The sequence below is a fragment of the Macaca mulatta genome, chromosome 10 (assembly GCF_049350105.2).
Source record: "Macaca mulatta isolate MMU2019108-1 chromosome 10, T2T-MMU8v2.0, whole genome shotgun sequence".
In the NCBI taxonomy this organism is placed as follows: Eukaryota; Metazoa; Chordata; class Mammalia; order Primates; family Cercopithecidae; genus Macaca; species Macaca mulatta.
Genome location: NC_133415.1, coordinates 11,069,819 through 11,093,764, shown reverse-complemented (window position 1 = coordinate 11,093,764; position 23,946 = coordinate 11,069,819). Strand labels below are relative to the sequence as shown.

Here is a 23,946-nt window from a genome sequence, read left to right as displayed (position 1 = left end):
TCGTGGGCATTTCAGTGGGTAAACAGACACCCACTGCACCTGCTTCTACTGTGTAAAGCTAGCTCAACTCCAAAGGCCCTGCTCTGCAGGAACCTGGGTGTGATGGATCACACATAACCTTGCCTCTTGGAAAGCTTAGCACATGCATGAGACAGTAAGTACAAAGAATCAAGAGAAAATGGACACTGTCCACCCCACCCCAGCTTCCTTTTCTGACTCATTTTTCTCTGCAGCACTCATCACTGTCTTGACAGTCTTTATACAAATACTACATATCTGTCTGGGCGTGGTGGCTCACGCCTGCAATAATCCCAGCACTTCTGGAGGCCGCGGTGGGCAGATCATGAGGTCAGGAGTTCAAGACTAGCCTGGCCAACATGGTGAAACCCTGTCTCTACTAAAAATACAAAAAATTTTGTACAGGCATGGTAGAGGGCACCTGTAATCCCATCTACTCAGGAGATTGAGGCAGGAGAATCGCTTGAACTCAGGAGGCGGAGGTTACAGTGAGCCGAGATAGTGCCACTGTACTCCAGCCTGGGCGAGAAAAAAAGGGCGGAATACTACATATTTTTCTTGTTTACTCTCAGTCTCCCATGTTTACATTTACAACATGCCCCCATCAGAGCACAGCAAGGGTTTTGTCTATTTTTTTAGTTACTCACAGCATTCCCTAGTGCCTAGAATACCAGGCACACAGTATACCCTCAATAATTATTCACTCAGTGAATTAGTATAAGAAATAGACTCAAGGTGACTAGTGACAGGAGGACGGGAAGATTCTGCAGCAGAGCTCTAAACTTTCATCTGAATAGCCGGAATTCTGGTTCTCAAGTGGGTTCAAAACCTCACAGAAGTTCTGGATAGGTCAAGGGATCTGTGTTCTAGTACTGAGTGCTACCAATTACTGCTGGGTGACAGGGGTTGTGACTGCTTTCTGCGTCTACTTTTCTTCCAGAGTGAGAATCTGCCCACCTCTCAGAACCCTTGTAAGGAAGAAACGCCAGTGAGTGTGCCCTGAACCAAATGGTATATGTGCCTATATATTCAGGTGTTGCTGTCACCAAATGCTGTAATTTGGTTGAATCACTGGCTTGATTCACTCACAGGCCAGCTAGTTTCTGTGCCGCAGCCACAGATTCTCTAAAACCTTGGCTCACTTGCTGCCTCAACAACCCACACTGGCTATCCCCAAAGGGTAAGGTACAAACCCAACTTCTAGGAAAACAATTCGCCAGAACATCTTGAGGACATCATCTTCATGTACAAAGGGTGGTGCACCACTAGTGGAGGACAGGTGATGGGTGAAATAGCTACAGTACACAGAGTCTCCCTCATCTGCAGTTTCGCTTTCCATGGTTTCAGTTATTCTAGGCCAACCAAGGTCCAAAAATGTTACAGTATTTTGAGTGGGCCCATATTCACATAACTTTTATTACAGCGTATTGTTAAAATTGCTCTAAGTTCTTACTATGTCTGATTTACAAATCGAATTTTGTCATAGGTCACATGTATAGGAAAAAAAAAAAAACAGTACATACAGGATTTGGTACCACTTGCAGTTTCAGGCATCCACTGCGGGGTCTTGGCACGTGTTCCTCAGGAGTAAGGGCAGACTACTCTATATGAATTCCTATTTGGTCCTATTAAGGACATTTTCATGTAATGGCAAGAAAGGGATTAATATCTATTGGGTGCTTATATGGAAAGCACTGTTCTAGATATTTTAAACCTGTTAGCTAATTTAATATTCCTAATCATTCTACATGGTAGGTAATATCCCATTTTATAGATAAGGACAGGGCCAAAAAGTAAAGGCAAGCAAATAGCAGGGATAAGGACTATAACCTAATTTGTTTAAGGGCCCTGAATTGGAAGATATAACCTAATTCTGTATCATCCTTAGCCTAGAGTTCTTTCCACTCCTCTGTGTTGATTTCTTAACTTCTTCAAAAGTTAGAGAAGAGAGGCCGGGCATGGTGGCTCAAGCCTGTAATCCCTGCACTTTGGGAGACTGAGGCAGGTGTATCACCTGAGGTCAAGAGTTCAAGACCAGCCTGGCCAATATGGCGAAACCACGTCTCTACTAAACACACAGAAAAAGTAGCCAGCCATGGTGGCAGGCACCTGTAATCCCAGCTACTTGGGACACTGAGGCAGGAGAATTACTTGAATCCAAGAGGCAGAAGTTGCAGTGAGCCAAGATTGTTCAGTGGCACTCCAACCTGGGTGACAGAGCAAGACTCTGTCACCAAAAAAAAAAAGAGAGAGAGAAGAAAAGAAACTGTTGGGTAGGGGGACAAGGTAGCTTCAATGTTCTTTGACACATACAGTTTAGATGCTTATCTGAGTCCAGGCATACAAGAGTCAGGTTGGCCACAGCACTGGGTAAAGACTATGGCAAAGAAGGCTTAGAAGAGGGGTTCAGGGACCCGTCTGAGGGGCCCCAGGGCTCTCAAGCATTGAGAATCAGTTCAAAACCTGGAGCTCACCATGTAACAGCCTTTGGCACTGATACTAGAAGACAAGTTGGAGAAGCTGAGACAGGATAGCTGGTCAGAAGAACCAGAAATGAAGACCAAGAAAAGAATTCAAGATAGGACCGGACACAGTGGATCACGCCTGTAATCCCAGCACTTCGGGAGGCCGAGGTGGGCGGATCACCTGAGGTCAGGAGTTCAGAACCAACCTGGCCAACATGACGAAACCCCATCTCTACTAAAAATACAGAAATTAGCTGGGTGTGATGGCAGGTACCTGTAATACCAGCTACTCGCAAGGCTGAGGTACGACAATCGCCTGAAACTGGGAGGTAGAGGTTGCAGTGAACCAAGATTGCGCCACTGCACTCCAGCCTGGGTGACAGAGTAAGACTCTGTCTCAAAAAAAAACTCACTGGATCCTTTTCATAACCCATAAGGCAGGGACTGTTATTCCATGTGTGATGAAACTGACACTGGCTGAGATGCAGTAACCTGCCAGATCATCCATTCATCGAGTGGTGGACCCCAACCCAGGTCTAGTTCTGCCTTCCCTTTCTTCCCTTGTCTAAACCTTCTGACAAGTGTGTCAGTTTCTCTCAGTCCCTGAGTAGGCCAGCTTAGTCTGTGCTCCTCTTTCCTCATTTTTAATTCTTTTCTCTGATAGCAGATTCAGCAATTTCAATAGTCACTTCTGCCAGGTGAAAGGAGTGAGCACTGGCCCCTCTTTCTTCAGGTTTGTATCAGGACTTCCTGTTGGGTGTTTCTCAGTTCATCTGGGAAGAGACTGGAGTAGCCACAACAAGTGCTCGTGGTGCGCTGGGGTTTGAGGTGGACAGGGCAACTCCTGTGTGTGTCCAGCCAGCTTTGTTAAAAGCCACCACGTGGAGGGTAGCCTAGTGAAGGGGATGTAAGAGTGATACGGGTAAGCCCTGAGCTTTCTTGATTGTAGGAACAAATGACAATGGGGAGCCAGAATCACCTCAAGTTCCACGCCAAGGAGGTAAGACACAAGGAAACAGAAAATAGGTTTCCAAGTTTAGGCCTCTGCCAATTGAAGAAAAAAAGGACTTAAAGTTACCCCATAAATGTGCGTCCAATTACAAGGGCTGCATTCATCTAGGAGTCCATCTCCCCTCTTCCTGATGCCTTAATAGCTTTGCAGGAGGAGCCAGAGTATTACTCAAAACTGTATTTTCCCAGACACTCCTAGAAAGCAGTATCTGGAAAGAGAAGCCCCCAAAGACCAATGCAAGGACAAGAGCCTTGTGTGTTTATAAGAATATACATATTCAATATCAGACGGCAGTTCTCGATCCTTTCCTGCTGCCCTGGGAGCTGGTTCCAATGGAGCTCTTATGTGGCTTTGTGTGAACAAAGGGAAGTGTGCAGCACATCCTGAAAAGAAAAATAACCAAGCTCCCCAGAGAAAACAATTGAACAGAAGTGGCCAAGAGGTGTGCCATTCTTAATCACAGTTTCAGTTCTAGATGTGGGCCCCGCCCCTGGCTGGCTACAACTACCAATTAATATTCTGTTCCCTCTTTCCAGCACCCATTTTCTTTCTCCCCTAGCACAACTGTTGCCTAAATTAAATGAGGTCATTTGTGAATTAAAGAAATAAAAAGTGAAAAACTTTCCATTTTATTTTAAAATACATACTGGCATCTAGGCCAGGTGCAGTGGCTCACACCTGTAATCCCAGCACTTTGGGAGGCCGAGGCGGGAGGATCACCTGAGGTCAGGAGTTCGAGACCAGCCTGGCCAACATGGTGAAACCCCCCCCTACTAAAAATACAAAAATTAGCTGGGTGTGGTGGGGCACGCCTGTAATCCCAGCTACTCTGGAGGCTGAGGCAGGAGAATTTCTTAAACCTGGAAGGCAGACGTTGCGGTGAGCCGAGATCATGACACTGCACTCCAGCCTGGGTGACAGAGCAAGACTCAGTCTCAGGGGAAAACAAACAAACAAACAAACAAAAAATATATATATACACATACACACACACACACACACACACACATACATACACACACACACAGGCAACCAATATATAGCAAAGGGGGAGCTCAGTGCTGTGCTCAGTGTGTATAGACACAGATGTGTGATGACAGCACAGGGGCCCCAGGGCCAGACTGGTCTTGATTTAAGCTGGCACTAAAGAGTAAGTACAAAGACTGTTAAAAACCAACCTACCTTGGTAATTTAGGACATCAAGCCAACACTTTTCCCTCACCAGCTCCAGATTTACTTAAACAAGTAGGTAAATGAGTTTTCTAGGATTCACAAGCAGTTCTAGAAATGCCTCTGAGCAAGGAATGACACCAATTCATTATCAAACCTCATTTCCTCATCACTATCACGAAGGAATATATATTAAGTGTGTCTAGGTCTGAATCCTGCTTTATTAGGTGTTATTGTAATAAAAACGATGGTTCCTATCTCTGATAATACGCCAGACGCTCACCAACAATTATGGATCCAGAGGAACTCAAAGGCTATGAACATAGTACACTTAACAGAGGTCACTGGAGTGCCACAGTCCAAGTAGCTCTTCTTTCAGGCAAGCCTGCTGCATTTCTTTTTCCAGTGTGGAAGCAGGGAGCATATACACAGAACATCAACGGGGGTTACACATGTGTATGAGAATAAACCCATTTAACAAACCAGGTAGAAACTAGAAATATATCCATCCATCCATCCCTCTGTTCTTTTATGTGGCCTCTTGATCATTACTAGAGTGATCATAAAAATGCAGTCCTTACTATTTTGTAATTTTATTGAAAAAATCAATTTTGTAAAAATCAGTTCAGACAAGGATCATCAATAGATGCTAAAACCGTTATTAGGCAGGTAGTTGTGGGGAAACAGGATTTTCACATGGCTTCAAAATGATACCCCATAGATTATGTGTTAATTACAAAGACAGATCTGGTGTCACCTTTCAAACTTTTAGCACCATCACTGGTTATACAGCCTGATAACATGTGCCCCTTGATGTTAAGAAGTACATATACCTATGTTTTCTTATTGCCAAAAATGTTTAACCTAAATCTAATCATGAGGAAGCAAATTTAGAATACAGAACATTGTGCAAGACAAGCAGCTTAGATACTTAAAACAAGTCAGTGTCATGAAAATGAAAAAGGTAGGGGTACTGTTCTAGATGGTGACCAAACTGACAACAACCAAATGCAGTGCATGATTCTTGATTAAATATTGGGACCAGGTGTGATGGCTCACGCCTGTAATTCTATCACTTTGGGAGGCCAAGGCAGGCGGATCAGAACAGATTGGAGTGACTGGATGAATGGCTGTGCTATTAACACTCCCAGACAGGTGATCCAGGGCGAGTGAGCTTAGGGAAGTCGGGGAGAGACTGTGCTCAGTCTTGGAGAAACCACAGAACTCAAGAACAGGCGTGGAAGAGAGTCCACCCAGCACAGGAATCTGAGGAGGGCCACAGAGGCAGGAGGCGATGAGGCAAAGCTATTACCCCAAGTAAGCTTCAAGAAAAAGCCTGTAAAAGGAAAGAGAGAGAGATGCTAACAGTGGGGAAGTCAGGCAAAATAAGGGTTATGAAGTTTCCAGAGAATCACTTATGCTTAGGACATAGTCAGTAGTCTCAGAGCTATGCCAGTGGGTTGGTGGAAGCAGAAATTTATTGCAACAGATTAAAGAGTGAATAAGAAGTGAGAAAGTGGAGTCAGAGGTATGTGTCCCCTAAGAGGTTAATTATAGATGTGCTAACAGTTCATTACTCATTCATTCTTCCAATAAATATCTGTGAACCCACATGTGTCAGACCCCGTTTGAGTGTTGGGTTATTCATGTTTTCATGGAGCTTACATTCAACTGAAGAAAGATATACATAAAACAAGTAAACATGTAACACAGTAGGAGGCAGTATATGCTATGAAGAACTATTAAGCAAGGTATAAGTGACAGAGTAACAGGGTGAGGTCATTTTATATGGAATGGTCAGGGAAAGACTTTCTGATAAGGTGACATTTGGCTGCAGGTGGCAGCTCATGCTTGTAATCCTAGCACTTTGGGAGGCCAAGGCAAGCGGATCGCTTGAGCTCAGAAGTTCCAGACCAGCCTGGGCAATAAAGTGAAACCCTGTCTCTATGAAAAATACAAAAACTAGGCATGGTGGCGTGCACCTGTAGTCCGAGCTATTTGGGGGGACTGAGGCGGGAGGTTTGTTTGAGGCCAGGAGGTTGAGGCTGTGATGAGCTAAGATTGAGCCACTGCTCTCCAGCCTAAGTAACAACGTGAGACTTTGTCTCAAAAAAAAAAAAAAAAAAAAAAAAATTAAGGTGACACTGGAGCAGAGATGTAAAAGAAGAGAGTGAGCCCTGCGGTCCTCTGGGAGAGAGCCCTCCAAACAGAGAACAGCATGTGCAAAGGCTCTCAGTGGGATCCTGCCTGCATGGCATCAAGGAGGCCAGGGTGGCAGGAACAAGGAGAAGAGTGGGTGGAAACACAGTGAGACAAAGCCACACAGGACCCTGTAAAACTGTGAATTATAATGAAAAGAAATAAAGTGGAATGGTGCCTGCGAACCTTGATGCTGAGAAAAAGGCTTCTGAAGGTAATATAAATAAACAGATTTGCTGAAAATGGTCTCCTTGCTTTCCCTGATAACCTCCACAATGTGTCAGAAATTACCTCACTTGAGCTTCTCAGTACTATTTTCCACACTTTACAGTTGGGAAATGACTTGCCTGAGATCACATCCTAATCAACTTCAGAATGAAGACTAGACTCTTGTTCTTTTGATTCCAAATCTTTTTATTTACATATATTCCATCAAGAGGTGGCAGAGGATAAAGGAGTATAGAAAACCAAGTGTGTGATATGCCAGGAGTGGTTGTAATCCCAACACTTTGGGAGGCCGAAGAGGGCATATTGCTTGAGCCCAGGAGTTCAAGCTAGTGAGACTCCATCTCTACGAAAAAATTAGGTGGGGCCAGACACGGTGGCTCACGCCTGTAATCCCAGCACTTTGGGAGTACGAGGCGGGTGGATCACGAGGTCAAGAGATCAAGACCATCCTGGCCAACATGGTGAAACTCCATCTCTACTAAAAATACAAAAATCAGCTGGGTGTGATGGTACATGCCTCTAATCCCAGCTGCCCAGGAGGCTGAGGCAGGAGAAGCGCTTGAACCCGGGTGGCGGAGGTTGCAGCGAGCCAAGATCATGCCACTGCACTCCAGCCTGGACAACAGAGTGAGACGCTGTCTCAAAAAAATAAATAAATTAGCTGGCTGTCGTGGCACACCCTTGTGATTCCAGCTACTTGGGAGGCTGAGGTGGGAGGATCACTTAAGCCCAGGAGGCAAAGGTTGCTGTGAGCCAAGATCATACCACCACACTCCAGCCTGGGCAACAGAACTAGACCTGTCTCTAAATAAAAAATCCCAAGATGAAACAAAATGCATGATGGGTTACCAAATAAATAACAGACAACAGTGATTTTAATCTAGTCTTTCGGCCGGGCACGGTGGCTCATGCCTGTAATCCCAGCACTTTGGGAGGCCGAGGCGGGCGGATCACAAGGTCAGGAGATCGAGACCACGGTGAAACCCCGTCTCTACTAAAAAAATAAAAAAATTAGCCGGGCGCGGTGGCAGGTGCCTGTAGTCCCAGCTACTTGGGAGGCTGAGGCAGGAGAATGGCAGGAACCCGGGAGGCGGAGCTTGCAGTGAGCCGAGATCGCGCCACTGCACTCCAGCCAGGGGGACAGAGCGAGACTCCGTCTCAAAAAAAAAAAAAAAAAAATCTAGTCTTTCGCATTTGGTCATCTTTTCCTAGCTATTCCTTTGGAAATAAATGCTGCCTTGTCATTTTCTCTAATATTGGCAATGGGACAGCAGGGAAGCCTTCAGATCTAACCTCAGAAAATGTCGCAGGGGCACAAATTCTGCTATTCCTTTTCCCTTCAGCACAGCAGAAAAGGAGTCACTGTATAATCATACTCTATCCAAAGTTAACTGAGTCTTTTGCCACATCCTTTGGCCCTAGCATTACAGTCTATCATACAGCTTTAGGCAGTTAACTCACTTGCCAAAACTGACCAGCGATATGGTACAAAGCTGTAAGACAGGCAGGCGAGCCAGGCTTTTCCCAGCATTGGAGATGAAAGCTCAGAATTTTTCTGTACCCAGTCATCTTACATGCAATAGCCTCACCTGTCTCAGAAATCTTCCATTAACTCGGCCGAGCGCAGTGGCTCACGCCTGTAATCCCAGCACTTTGGGAGGCCAAGGCGGGTGGATCACAAGGTCAGGAAATTAAGACCATCCTGGCTAAAATGGTGAAATCTTGTCTCTACTAAAAATACAAAAAAATTAGTCGGCCGTGGTGGCAGGTGTCTGTAGTTCCAGCTACTCGAGAGGCTGAGGCAGGAGAATGGTGTGAACCCGGGAGGCAGAGCTTGCAGTGAGCCGAGATTGCGCCACTGCACTCCAGCCTGGGCAACAGAGCGAGACTTGGTCTCCAAAAAAAAAAAAAAAAGAACAGAAATTTGCCATTAACTCTTGAATCATGGGGACAGGGCAATCTTCTACTTCAGAACTCCTGGGAAGAAGAGAATAAAAATATTCTACACCATACTAAAAATGAAAAGGGGCCCGGGCGCGGTGGCTCAAGCCTGTAAGCCCAGCACTTTGGGAGGCCGAGACGGGCAGATCACGAGGTCAGGAGATTGAGACCATCCTAACATGGGCTAACATGGTGAAACCCCGTCTCCACTAAAAAATACAAAAAACTAGCCACAAAAAACTAGCCAGGCGAGGTGGTGGGCGCCTGTAGTCCCAGCTACTCGGGAGGCTGAGGCAGGAGAATGGCATAAACCCAGGAGGCGGAGCTTGCAGTGAACTGAGATCCGGCCACTGCACTCCAGCCTGGGCGACAGAGCGAGACTCCATCTCAAAAAAAAAAAAAAAAAGAAAAGAAAAAAAAAAAGAAAAGGGGGAGGAGGCCAGCAGTCCATGGCCCAATGTTTCTCCAAGTGTAGACCAAGAACCATTTGCATGAAAATGTCTACGGTGTGCAAGAATCTCTTGGAATGCAGATTCCTAGGCCTTAAGAATTATAATCTTTAGTAAGCAATTTGGGTAATGCTAGAGCCACTAAACTTGAAACACATTGCTTCCCTAATCTAACAAAGGCAAAGAGACGAGAAAGTAAGAATTTTATTTGCTTATTCACTAATACCAGGTGCTGATTAAAAGTACATTTAGTAAAGAAGGACTTACGGAATTTTCTCAATAGCTTGATTCAAAATGTCAATTCTGTTGGCTGTGTAGGTAAAGAGTTCTAATTTCCTGGACTCCTTTCAGGATCACTGCAATGCATATTTTTCTGGGAGTCAGAGAATCTGGGCTTTTTGCGATCTTCCTCACACCCTGGCTAGGGCCTAATTCAGATGGGATGGATTCCACACCCTGATGGTTTTATCAGAGGCATGCTAGTCACCCAAGGGAAGGCAGCTACAGCTACAGAAATGTAGTTCTTGGTCTTACCACCCAAAAGGTGAGGAGCACAGAGGTTCACTGGTAGTGCAGGGAATGGAGAGGATCCCTCACACACTGAGTGACAGAAGAGAAGAGGTTGGCTATGTCACTGGTGTGTAAGGGTTGACACTAGCATTAGATAGGATTTTTCTTAGGATTCCATATCCAGGTAGATGAGAATCTCTTAACCTGGAGCACACTGTACCACCCACTTTAGAGCAGCTATAGATCCCTGGAACTATGTGAATGTTAGGTGCTTGCTTAGACAACTGTGAGAGGATGTGGAAGATTCTCTATGAAGAATACATGACACAAAATAAATCAAGAACCTCTGATGTACTGAAGGGTTATTATGACAAAAGAAGAAAGATGCCCACGGCCTTCAAATGAACAGCAACCTGAAAGCACTTGTACTGAAGTGCTTACAAATGATAGGGTTCCTCTCAATTCCACCACCCGATCTCACCAACTATAGGTCCTGCTTTGATGCTGCTTTCAATTTTTTTTTAATAGTGTATTTATTTATTTATTTTTGAGATGGAGTCTTGCTCTGTCGTCCAGGCTGGAGTGCAGTTGTGCAATCTGGGCTCACTGCAGCCTCCGTCTCCCGGGTTCAAGCGATTCTCCTGCCTCAGCCTCCCGAGTAGCTGGGATTACAGGCGCCTGCCACCACAGTTGGCAATTTCTGTATTTTGTTTCTTTTTTAAGTAGAAACAGGGTTTCATCATATTGGCCAGGCTGGTCTCAACCACCTGACCTCAAGTGATCCACCCACCTCAACTTCCCAAAGTGTTCGGATTACAGGCATGAGCCACCTCACCCAGCCTCTTCATTTTATAAAGATTTTTTAAAGTTGAAATTTTGGCAAAAGCATAGCAGGCTATCATCACAAAAATGCCCATGTGGACAAGAACCACCATAAACTGTGACTTTCAGGAATTAGCACAGGGTTTGTAGCCAGAAAACCTGGATTGGGTCTGCCTATCTTTCAGTGCCCGTGTAACCTACAACAAGTCCCAAGACCCCTCTGAGGCTCAGTAGCCTCATCTGCAAAATAGCAATTAGACTAACTGCTGTATTGCGTAATTATTAGCATTAAAATGAAAGTGCTTTGCCATCTGCTAGAAGTTATGTTAAGCTTAAGGGCTGTTACTGATGTAGCTTTTTTTCTTTATCACCATTCCGAAAGAAAGAGCAGGTGTATAGAGTCAAATGCTGAGAGCTAACTGGACTGGGCTTGACTTCCATTTTCTGTCTTTCTGTTTTTAGCTGACAAACTAAAATGCCTACAAAAATCCTTTAATAGGCCGGGCGCGGTGGCTCAAGCCTGTAATCCCAGCGCTTTGGGAGGCCGAGGCGGGCGGATCACAAGGTCAGGAGATCGAGACCACAGTGAAACCCCGTCTCTACTAAAAATACAAAAAATTAGCCGGGCGCGGTGGCAGGCGCCTGTAGTCCTAGCTACTCAGGAGGCTGAGGCAGGAGAATGGCGTGAACCCAGGAGGCGGAGCTTGCAGTGAGCCGAGATCGCGCCACTGCACTCCAGCCTGGGCAACAGCGTGAGACTCCGTCTCAAAAAAAAAAAAAAAAAAAAAAATCCTTTAATAAAGACCATCAACCAAAGAGGTCTGTCAACAGTTCGAGAGACTGACCATGACAAATGAGCACCAAAACTAAGTTCATGTGAATCAAAGAAAGAATTTGTGTGGTGAGGTGTGCAGAATGGACCGCATATTCTGGGGCAAGCAAGGATCCAAACTAGCAGTCATAAAGGGTTCTTCATACACATCCTGTTTTGGTATGCATGCTTGCCACCACCCCTGTTTTGGCACCAGCTATCACCCCTACCCAAACCAGCAGGAAGACCAACTCCCAAGAATGAATGTAAGAAGTGGAGACGTAGGATGCTAAATCTTTTCCTTCCCAAGAGTGCAAACTGTTCCAGCGTCTCCTGCTCTTGACCCCAATGATGGTTAAAGGGGCTCAAGACAGAGAGAGATAAGCACACATCTCATTTAGCACGAGTATTGACACAGGGAATTCCAAAAGGTTAATGTACTAGTGATCAAATATCTTGAATCTGACCTTCTAGGCTCCTCTTTGACATAGGCCAGCCATGTTTATATCTGGCTTTCATACCACAGCCCAGTCTAAGACCCTGGATCAGTCTATTTTCACTCCAGTATACCTTTTGGCAAAGTGCAAACCAATTTTTTCTATTGCCTCTTTCAGAAGTCCCCATAATCAATATGACTAAGTGATCTGTTTAGAATACAAGCTCCAGATCACCTGTGCCCTCCTGCAAGTAACATCCCACCTGGCTGAAGACGCTTCTTTTTGTTTTTTTTGTTTCTGAGACACAGTCTTGCCCTGTAGCCCAGGATGGAGTGCAGTGGTGCGAACCCGGCTCACTGCCTCCTCTGCCTCCCAGGTTCAAGAGATTCTCCTGCCCCAGCCTCCCAAGTAGCTGGGACGACAGGCACGCGCCACCACGCCCAGCTAATTTTTTGTATTTTTAGTAGAGACAGGTTTCACCATGTTGGCCAGGATGGTCTTGATCTCTTGACTTCGTGATCCACCTGCCTCAGTTTCCCAAAATGCTGGGATTACAGGCGTGAGCTACCGCACCCAGCCTGAAGACTTTTAAATCACCACCATCATCAGTTATCTATCAGGACTCTCCTTGGGTATGTGATTAAGATGTGTATTGTTCAGGTAAAATAGTGAGTAGTACCTACAAGCGATCTTATAACCTTCTTTTATTCTTGATAAGAAGTTAGCCTTGGATATCTCAGATTCTTCAATAACCAATTATTAATGAAGCTTAACACCTGCTGTACTTTTTAGATATCAAACTATAAGAAGAACTCATATCAAGAAGACTACTTTCGGCCAGGCACAGTGGCTCATGACTGTAATCCCAGCACTTTGGGAGGCCGACGTGGACACATCACCTGAGGTCAGGAGTTCGAGCATGGTGAAACTCTGTCTCTACTAAAAATACAAAAATTAGCCAGGTGTGGGTGGCAGGCGCCTATAATCCCAGCTACTTGGGAGGCCGAGGCAATTGCCTGAACCCAGGAGGCAGAAGGCACAGTGAGCCAAGATTGCCCCACTGCACTCCTGCCTGGGCAACAGAGCAACACTCTGTCTCAAAAAAAAAAAAAAGACGACGATGACGAATGCTTTCTACGGCCTGTTCAGCACAGCTCACGGCTGGATTCTGCCTCCAACTGAACAATGAACACATTCAGAACACGGACACACCACTCACTGCAGAGTATTATTTTAGGATTTGCTGGCAACTGGCCAAGGAGGAGGTTCTATGCTAGTCACTGATCAACACACTCTACAACAGCAGAAGAGAGATGAGGACGCTGACACAAATGCAGCATAAAATGCCTGGGAGTGATGTGCCTTCTCCAGAGATAAAAGAGAAGATTCCTGAAGCCACATACCTAACACAATTTTCTCTCAGCTTCAACTCTAGGAATCAGGTCAGCCTCACTCCTGGAAAACATGTTTCACTATGGTGTTTATCAAATGCAACTTAAAGTAGGGATTCAACTACAATTATACAGTCACATCCCTGTAGTGAAGACACATCATCTCACTAGGTGGAGTTCTCTGCTTCTTAAAGAAAGAAAAGATAAGGAAATGATCACCAAATGGGTTATACCACCATATCCTGCAACTGAGCTCTGATGGAAGCGGGAGTCTGAGGGCACTGACCAGACTGGGGCAGAGGGCCAATTGCAGGGTTTGGGGAAAGCCTTTTCTGGGCTCCTACTGGAAAGGGGCACTGGGTGGATCACAGCCAAACTTCTTTGACACACAGGGGCAGCAGTTGAGAGATGATCACACAGAGCTTTCAGTAACTCCCAAATGTACTGGAGCATATGAGAGATGATAAAGGCCCAGACAGAAAGGATTTGCCCTCGCCCTAGGCCCCACCCAAACTCACTCACTTATGAAGTATCCACTGAGACCTAATGTCCCTGATAGTGTAACACTCCACTTAAAAGCAAACAAGTGATATTTTCTTGAAACTTACAATTTTGGTTAAAAAACATTGTTAAAAAAAAAATAGGGGTGGGGGTGGGGGACAGATCACTCTCAAACCAGACCCTCATCTGCCCTGGAATCCCTACTGTGTCCCCACTGCTAAACATTTCTGTCTCTTGGCAAGTTGCCCAGAAATTTAAAAACATTTCTAACACAGCCACTTGTTTGGTTTCGAGAGAAAGAGGTTAAAAAGAAACATCTACTCCCAGGCAGAGGGCAAGCTAATAAAATGACAGTCCTGCTAATATATGACCAAAAGGAGAATGATCTTAACAGAGTAGTACCATGCTGACTAGAAGTTCTTTGATCACTAACAATTTATAGCAATTGTCTTTTAATCCACTGGTAGGACAGAAAGTAAAATTAAGAACTGTATTTATTGGAAAATAGTTCCTATTCCTTTTGGGTGGGGGTGTGGGGGAGGCAGGGTCTCACTCTGTTGCCCAGGCTGGAGTGCAGTGGCACAATCTCGGCTCCCAGGTTAAGCGATCCTCCTGCCTCAGCCTCCCAAGCTGTGACTATGGGCACTTGCTACCACATCCAGGTAATTTTTGTATTTTTTGTAGAGATGAGATTTCGCCATGTTGTCCAGGCTGGTCTCGAACTCCTGAGCTCAAACAATCCACCCACGTTGGCCTCCCAAAGTGCTAAAATTACAAGGATGAGCCACTATACCTAGCCCAATTCCTATTCCTAAATACTAGTTTTGACATAACTTAAGAGGTAGGTGTGTGTATGTATGTATTAAAGCTGCTTTCATAGTCACAACATCAACATGGTGGATCCAAGTGCCTCCATTTTTTTTTTTTTTTTGAGACTGAGTCTCGCTCTGTCGCCCAGGCTGGAGTGCAGTGGCACGACCTCAGCTCAATGCAAGCTCTGCCTCCCAAGTTCACGCCATTCTCCTGCCTCAGCCTCCCGAGTAGCTGGGACTACAGGCGACCACCACCACGCCCGGCTAATTTTTGTATTTTTTTTTTTAGTAGAGATGGGGTTTCACCATGTTAGCCAGGATGGTCTCGATCTCCTGACCTTGTGATCCATCACCCGCCTCGGTCTCCCAAAGTGCTAGGACTACAGGTGTGAGCCACTGCGCCCGGCCCAAGCTCCTCCATTCTTAAATGAGAATATTACTTCCTACATTTCAAAAGCATGAAAAATACATCACCTCATTTGATCTCCAAACTAACTCTGTGGGTAAGTTATCACTCCATGGGTAACTAATTCTGTGGGTAACCTTTAAGATGGGTTATTATCCCAATTATATGAAAGTGGGAGTTCAGAAAAGTTACTGAGTTGCCCAAAGTCTTCTAACTCCTAAGAAACAAAGTAAGGTCTAAGACTATACTTTCTTTCTTTTGTTTGTATGTGTGTATGTATATATGAATGAATGTATGTATATGTGTATTTATTTTGAGACAGGGTCTTGCTCTGTCATCCAGGCTAAAGTGCAGTGGCATGAACACAGCTCACTGCAACCTCGACCTTGTGGGTTCAAGGCTCAAGCCATCCTCCTGTCTCAGCCTACTAAGCTGCTGGGGCCACAAGCATGTGATATCGGTCCTGGCTAATTTTTAAAAATTTTTTTGTAGAGATGGGGATCTATCTTGCCCAATTGGTCTCAAAGTCCTGGGCTCAAGAGACCTTCCTGCCTTGGCCTCCCCAAGTGCTGGGACTGCAAACGTGACCCACTGTGCCTGGCTTAAAACTCCACTTTCTAATACAATAGCAACTAGCCAAATGTGACCATTTAATTAGAATAGCCACATGCACCTATTTAAATCTAAATTAATTAAAATTAAATAAAAATTAAAATTCAGTTTTTCAACTCAAAATGTGTTCAACAGCACATGTGGCTAGTGATTAGTGTTATAGAAATAGTTCTGTCTTCACTTAACGTACTATTGGACGGGGCTGGTCTAGAAGCTAGTTCTTTTGAATTCATAACTTGGAGAAAAGAACCCATGGCGGCCGGGCGCAGTGGCTCAGGCCTGTCATCCCAGCACTTCGGGAGGCTGAGGTGGGCGGATCATGAGTTCAGGAGATCAAGAGCATCCTGACTAACACGGTGAAACCCCATCTCTACTAAAAATACAAAAAATTAGCAGGGCGTGGTGGCGGGCACCTGTAGTCCCAGCTACTCAGGAGGCTGAGGCAGGAGAATGGCATGAACCCGGGAGGCAGAGCTTGCAGTGAGCCAAGATCACGCCATTGCACTCCAGCCTGGGCGACAGAGTGAGACTCTGTCTCAAAAAAAAAAAAAAAAAAAAAGATCCCATGGCATCCCAGTATGTATGTATGTGTGTACGTATGTATGTATGAATCAGATGGAGTCTCACTCTGTCACCCAGACTGGAGTGCAGTGGTGCAATCTCGGCTCACTGCAACCTCCACCTCCCAGGTTCAAGCAATTCCCCCTACCTCAGCCTCCCGAGTAGCTGGGACTACAGGCATGCACCACCACCCCTGGTTAATTTTTGCATGTGTGCATTTTTAGTAGAGATGGGGTTTCGCCATGTTAGCCAGGCTGGCCTCGAACTCCTGACTTCAAGTGATCCACCCACCTCAGCCTCCCAAAGTGCTGGGATTACAGGCATAAGCCATCACTCTCAGCCTATCTAAGTATTTTATAAAGATAGCCTGATAGTGACAATGTCAAATCATAATGCCTTCCGGTCTTATTACAAGAAACACTGAAGATTTAGGAAGTTGGTTTATCTTTTCAGGGGTTACAAAAACTGAAGAACTAAAAATTACTTATAATTTTTAGCAGGGGGGTATATGAAAAATCTCTATATCTTCTGCTCAATTTTGCTGTGAAACTGAAATTTCTGTTAAAAAATAAAATCTATTTTAAAAGATTCAGGGAAGCCTCTCTGCACCTATTCTGGTTCGGGGGTTGTTCAATAAATAAAATTAAATTTAGGCCAGGTGCAGTGACTCATGCCTGTAATCTCAGCACTAAGGGAGGCCGAAGCAGGCAGATCACTTTGAGCCCAGAGTTTGAGACCAACCTGGGCAACATGGCAAAACACCATTTCTACTACTAATACAAAAACTAGCTGGATGCGCTGGTCCACACCTGTAGTCTCAGCTACTCAGAAGGCTGAGGTGGGAGGATGGTTTGAGCCAGGAGGCAGAGGTTGCAGTGAGCTGAGATTGCACCACTGCACTCCAGCCTGGATAACAGAACCAGACCCTGTTTCAAAAATATATATAAACAAATTTTAAAAATAAAAAGTTTCCTTTTGGCTCATTTTATATCTTTATTATCACCATTACTATTACCTTATATTGGCTCAGCCTATCATAAAATAAGTTGTAGTCTCTGTATCCTTTGATTTCTTTTATCATCTCTGCAAACTGGGCTAGCCTAAGGTCCTAGATTCTGTCTACTGGTTACCAAATCCTGAACATCTCATTAGTGAGTCACAACCTAATCCATTTTTTAAAAAATTTCGTTTTAAAAAAGATTACCAAAATGGATTTGATTCACATGTACTTAGGAAAAAGAATGTTGAAACTTAGGTTGCATATTTGGTGAAGAATAATGTAAGTCACGATTCCCAAATTACAAATAACAAAAACATTATTAACAATCGCAGGACCAGGCATAGTGGCACACGCCTGTAATACCAGCACTTTGAGAGGCTAAAGTGGGTGGATCACCTGAGGTCAAAGAGTTCAAGACCAGCCTGGCCAACATGGCGAAACCATGTCTCTACTAAAAATACAAAAATTAGCTGGGCGTGGTAGTCGGTCCCTGTAATCTGAGCTACTTGAGAGGCTGAAGCAGGAAAGTCACTTGCAATGAGCCCAGAGTTTGAGACCAACCTGGGCAACATGGCAAAACCCGATTTCTACTACTAATACAAAAACTAGGAGGCGGAGGTTGCAATGAGCCGCGATCACGCCACTGCACTCCAGCCTGGGAGAGCGAGACTTTGTCTCCAAAAAAAAAAAAAAAAAAGAAAGAAAGAAAGAAGAATTGCAGCTTCAGATAGAGAGAGACCATAGTCATCAATCCTGGCACTTTTAAGAAGAAATTTTAACTCTGCTGTGGGTGGACAGGAACATCATTAAAAATGAAAAAAACAAGCTCGGTCAAGAAGACAGAGCAAGGTCTTCGAAGATCTATAGGACAAAAATAATTATTTCCTCATGTGTTAGTCAAGGTTTTTCTACTACTTGCATATGGGAAAATAATAAATTGAGGGTTAACTGTAGCATTAGAAACATGGTACTCTGCTTTTTTTCCAAGGATTCTCAATTATAAAGGACTGACAAGAGACAAACAAGCTTCTCTCACATCCAGAAAGAATACAAGAGACTTTTTTCTGATTTGTCTAGGTCAGAAAACCTTCCATGTTTTCCTTTGAAAGGTTATCCTCTGCAACAGCTCTCACGCCAGAACGTTTTTCTTAATTTTCACCTTAACCTTATGACCCTGTACACCTTTAAACATCATAGAGAAAGGCTGCAGTGAAAGCTTTGAGAAGAAAGTGTACCAAACATGACCAATTTCTTCTGGGAGTCTTCATCCTGGATACAGTGGCATTCCTGGTCTTCATCTTTGGATTTCAAGACCAGCTCCCTATCTCTGCCATCTGTCCTCGCCCTCAAGATATGTGCAAGACATCATTAGTGAAAATTTAGGGCCTAGACTATATACGCCTCTGCTATCTGGCACTCTGTATTTGGTAGAGTTAAGTGATGTTAAATTTGAAACTTATGTTTACACGAGAATAAAGAATACTGCGAAATGATTCTGTTTAACAGCACATCAAAAAACAACTTCTGTATCTCAGTTGAGACGCCATGAACAGAGCATATCAAGCAGTACAGAGAGGTATGTAGGAATCAGGGGATTCTTTAATCCCTTAAATTTTATGGAAAGGTCATACCCCAACACTGAATGACATGTAGAAACAGAACAACCCTGAAGGGAAGGGAGCCACTGAAGCACACTGTGTCCTACAGATATGACGATGTCAGGACAGCCAGTCCTATAGGATAACTACATGCAAGTGTTCTGGAAGATGAGGTAGATGGGTTTCTTTCCTTCCCGGAGGCAAAAAAATTCAACGGAGAAGAATCTGATAAAAGATATCAACCAGAAATGATGAGACAAAATACAGCCATAACTAACTTGCCCATTCCCTCGGCTTGGGGGCCCTGCCTACCTCCTAAGTTGTACAACAAAATTTAAATCTGAGAGCTCTTTTCAGAAACCCCTCAGGCTGGCCAGGCGTGGTGGCTCGCACCTGTAATCCCAGCACTTTGGGAGGCTGAGGTGTGCAGATCACTTGAGGTCAGGAATTCAAGACCAGCCTGGCCAACATGGTGAAACTCCATCTCTAAAACACACACACAGACACACACAAAATTAGCTGGGTATGGTGGTGCACACCTATAGTCCCGGCTATTTGAGAGACTGAGGCGAGACAACTGCTTGAACCCTGGAGGTGGAGGCTGCAGTGAGCCAAGATCCCGCCACTGCACTCCAGCCTGGGCGACAGAACAAGAATCCATTCAACAAAACAAAACAAACAAACACCTCAGGTCAAGAAAATGGGAATGGAAGGCTGGGCATGGTGGCTCACAGCTGTAATCCCAGTACTCTGGGAGGCCAAGGCGGGCAGATCACAAGGTCAGGAGTTCAAGATCAGCCTGGCCAGTATGGTGAAACTCTGTCTGTACTAAAAATACAAAAATTACCCAGGCATGGTGGCATGTGCCTGTAGTCGCAGCTACTTGGGAGGCTAAGGCAGGTGGATCACTTGAATCCGAGAGGCAGAGGTTGCAGTGAGCTGAGATGGCGCTACTGACTCCAGCCTGGGCAACAGAGCAAGACTCCGTCTCAAAAAAAAAAAAAAAAAAAGGCCAGGCGCGGTGGCTCACACCTGTAATCCCAGCACTTTGGGAGGCCGAGGCAGGTGGATCACGAAGTCAGGAGATCGAGACCATCCTAGCTAACACAGTGAAACCCCGTGTCCACTAAAAATGCAAAAAATTAGCCTGGCGTGGCAGCGGGCGCCTGTAGTCCCAGCTACTTGGGAGGCTGAGGCAGGAGAATGGCGTGAACCCGGGAGGCGGAGCTTGCAGTGAGCCGAGATCGCGCCACTGCACTCCAGCCTGGGCGAATGAGCGAGACTCTGTCTCAAAAAAAAAAAAAAAAGATATGGAGTGGAGGGTGAGGAGTGGGGTTAGTGGAAGTCAGCAGGATGACCGGGTGTTGGGGTAGTAGAGGATGTTGGAGATTACAACAGGAGCTGGGGGACACAGGGTAGGGGTGAAGGAGGGTTACTCACTAGGTAGGGGTCTGGCAAAAAAATAAAAAATAAAAGCCTCATTTCTGGGAACAAGAGACCCTATCCATGTACCAACAGGTACGTAAATGAGAAGAAAATTCACACCTGAAACTACTCCCAGTCCTCAACATTCTTTCTCATAATCTAAGAATTTGTTACCTACTTCCTTCTCTAGAAAAACTGATAACAAGACTATGTCCACAGCTGAAGGTGGATCTTGGTATATGGGAAAATGCAATATTCTCATAGAAGCAGGTCATTTCCATTCCCACAGGAAAGGCAATTATTCTCACTTCACAGACACAGAGAACAACCCAAAGTATATGATTAGATATTCAGGACAATTTTAGAATTTGGGCTTCTGACAGAATGGGAGTGTTCTTTCAAACTCCATGCCCAGAATTCCAACAAGTTTTCAATAGACTGGTATCTGTTTCAGTTTGTCGGGCTTTCTCATACACACATGCACACACCGCACTTTACAACTGGCTGTCTTCATTCATTCCTTCATTCAGTGCCAGGCACTGGGGACCGATTATATATATATATAAATGAATGATACTTTCTCAAGGAGATCATAGTCTAGTAGGAGATACAAGCATATACGCAGATAACTGCAATAACCAAAGCATCATTTGTCTTTTTTTTTTTTTTTTTTTTTTTTGAGACAGGGTCTCGCTGTTGCTTAGGCTGGAGTGCAGTGGTGCAATCTCAGCTCACTGCAGCCTCCACCTCCCAGGTTCAAGCGATCCTCTTGCCTCAGCCTCTCGAGTAGCTGGGATTATAGGAATGCCACCATGCCCGGCTAATTTTTATATTTTTAGTAGAGACGGGGTTTCAGCATGTTAGCCAGGCTGGTCTGGAATTCCTGACCTCAGGTAATCCACCCTCCTCGGCCTCCCAAAGTGCTGGGATTATAGGTGTGAGCCACTGCACCTGGCTCATTTGTCTTACCAACATAGAGTATTACAAGAAATGCTAAGTAAGGAGACTAACAGATAAATCCTATTAAACAGTGATCTCCAGTAGCCCCTGTTATTACAGGAAAGACAGGAAAAAGAATGCAGGGCACTCATTCTGTGCAGTGCTTTTAGATCCTGAACATACTACAAGTCCTGAGAAGTAGCATTATGCTCTCAGAATTAGTGCTGTAATTACAGATAGTATCCCATGTGTCAGCACTGAATTGCTCTTTATTTTGTGTATGGGTATGTTCTGGCAGCCCAAATTTTGGCTGTTCAATGTCCTGAGGACAGGTACCATGCCTCTTCTTTAATCTTGGTAGCATCTAGGACTACTCTAGGCACAAAGTAGACACTAAATATATGATGTCCTTGGTGAAAAGGACAAGTAGATGAGACACTGGGTAGGTATCTTGTTTCTCCACAGTATGGACTGGGAGATTAGGCGAGTTTTGTAAAGTACAGCATTGCCTGACCTGATCACATTGCTGATGCACAGCACAAGCCACCTACTGCTTTAAGAACTGGGGGTAGAGAGTCCTTCACTGGAGGCCATAGAAGATAGCATAATGTAGGTAAATAGTCTGGCAGTGAACTGCAGTAAACAAAAAGATTAATTTGGGACCTAAGCTCTCTGGGCTGATGTTTAGGATAGAAACAGACCCCAAGCCAGGCAAGGCAGCTCATACCTGTAACCCCAGCATTTTGGGAGGGTTAGGCAGGAGGACCACTTGAGCCCAGGAGTTCAAGACCAGTCTGAGCAACAGAGGCACACTCCATCTCTACAAAAAGTAAAAATAATTAGGCAGGCATGATGGATTGCACCTATAGTCCCAGGGCTATTCAGGAAGCTGAGGTGGGAAGATCTGCTCGAAAGCCAGAGAGGTGGAGGCTGCAGTGCGCCATGAGCATGCCATTGTACTTCAGCCTGGATGACAGAGCAAGACCTTGTACCCACCCCCCCACCAAAAAAAAAAATTGGTTTTTTTGTTTTTTTTTTTTGAGACAGAGTCTTGCTCTGTCGCCCGGGCTGGAGTGCAGTGGCCGGATCTCAGCTCACTGCAAGCTCCGCCTCCCGGGTTCACGCCATTCTCCTGCCTCAGCCTCCCGAGTAGCTGGGACTACAGGCGCCCACCACCGCGCCCGGCTAATTTTTTGTATTTTTTAGTAGAGACGGGGTTTCACCGTGTTAACCAGGATGGTCTCGATCTCCTGACCTCGTGATCCGCCCGTCTCGGCCTCCCAAAGTGCTGGGATTACAGGCTTGAGCCACCGCGCCCGGCCTAAAAAAAATTGTTAAAAGAAAGAAACAGACCCCACGCTCCTTATACTTGTTACAAGGTTCTCTTAGAAATGGACCCTATCACTATTGTGGTAAGTCCATCCTGACTTGCTTAAAAGTCTTCGATGGCTTCCCATTGCACTTAAAACCAAATCCAGCTGGGCATGATGAGGCACACCAGTAGTCCCTGCCACTAAGCAGCCTGAGGCAGAAGGACTGCTTGAGCCCAGGAGGTTAAGTCCAGCCTGGGCAACCTAGCAAGACCCCATCTCTCAAAAATTAAAATGAAGGCCAGGCATGGCGGCTCACGCCTGTGATCCCAGCACTTTGGGAGGCCGAGGCAGGCACATCACAAGGCCAGGAGATTGAGACCATCCTGGCTAACATGGTGAAACCCCGTCTCTACTTTAAAAAAAAAAAAAAAAAAATTAGCTGAGCCTTGTGGTAGGCGCCTGTAGTCCCAGGTACTCGGGAGGCTGAGGCAGGAGAACAGCATGAACCCGGGAGACAGAGCTTGCAGTAAGCCAAGATTGCACCACTGCACTCCAGCCTGGGCAACAGAGCAAGACTCCGTCTCAAAAAAAAAAAAAATGAAAATGAAAAGTCAAATCCAATTCCTCTATGTGGGTGATAATGCCCTGGTTCTGGCCCTGCCCACCTTACCCGTCTTCACTTGCCACTTCTCTCTCTCCACCACGCCCCAGCCCCACTGGCTTACTTGATGATCTCCAAACACACCAACTTCTTGCCTGCACCAGGCCCAAACACTTGCTTTTTCTTCTGAGCCCTCTTCCTACTTTCTGAATGGCCAGTTTCACCTGATCCTTTAGATCTCAGCTCATCTTTCCTCTTCAGTGAGGCCTTTCTTGAACATCTTATTCAAAGTGACCCCATCTTATTCCTATTACTTATTAATGCACCAATCAGTTAATTGACTTGATAGTACTTACCATGCTCTGAACTTACCAGCTGCACTTCAAGGTGATCCCTGCTCTGAAATTTCTTGTCTTACTAGTCTTGCCCTTCTAAATATAAATCACTTGCGAGCAAGAGCCGGATTTATCTTGCTGTATCAACTGGCATATATTAGGTACTCAAAGATTTTGAATGAATGAATGAATGAATGACAGCTAGGAAAATATGGTAGCAGTCAGCCAGCAGATAACGTGTTAAAGTGAAAAACATCAGTTCTCCCACCATGAAGCCAGAAGTTGTATGACTGTTTTTTGACTTACGGTGTATCCAAGTAGTGATAACACACAAACAGAAAAGAGGGAGAGCCTATGTTCTCTGCTGATGATTTAAAAAAGAAATGTCAG

At 45.1% G+C, this 23,946-nt stretch overlaps 1 protein-coding gene and 2 long non-coding RNA genes across 3 annotated transcripts in view; 1 reads left to right on the top strand and 2 right to left on the bottom strand.

The window, feature by feature from the left end:
* Nucleotides 1-23,946, bottom strand: part of MRTFA (myocardin related transcription factor A) — a 221,309-nt gene that overhangs the window by 27,603 nt on the left and 169,760 nt on the right.
* Nucleotides 3,125-22,357, bottom strand: LOC144331722 (uncharacterized). Its single transcript, XR_013399092.1, has 2 exons — nt 21,342-22,357; nt 3,125-4,187 (listed from the first exon to the last, which is right to left on the bottom strand). It is a non-coding gene; the product is annotated as an uncharacterized LOC144331722 (long non-coding RNA).
* LOC144331713 (uncharacterized) lies at nt 14,869-19,928 on the top strand. Its single transcript, XR_013399082.1, has 2 exons — nt 14,869-15,154; nt 17,816-19,928. It is a non-coding gene; the product is annotated as an uncharacterized LOC144331713 (long non-coding RNA).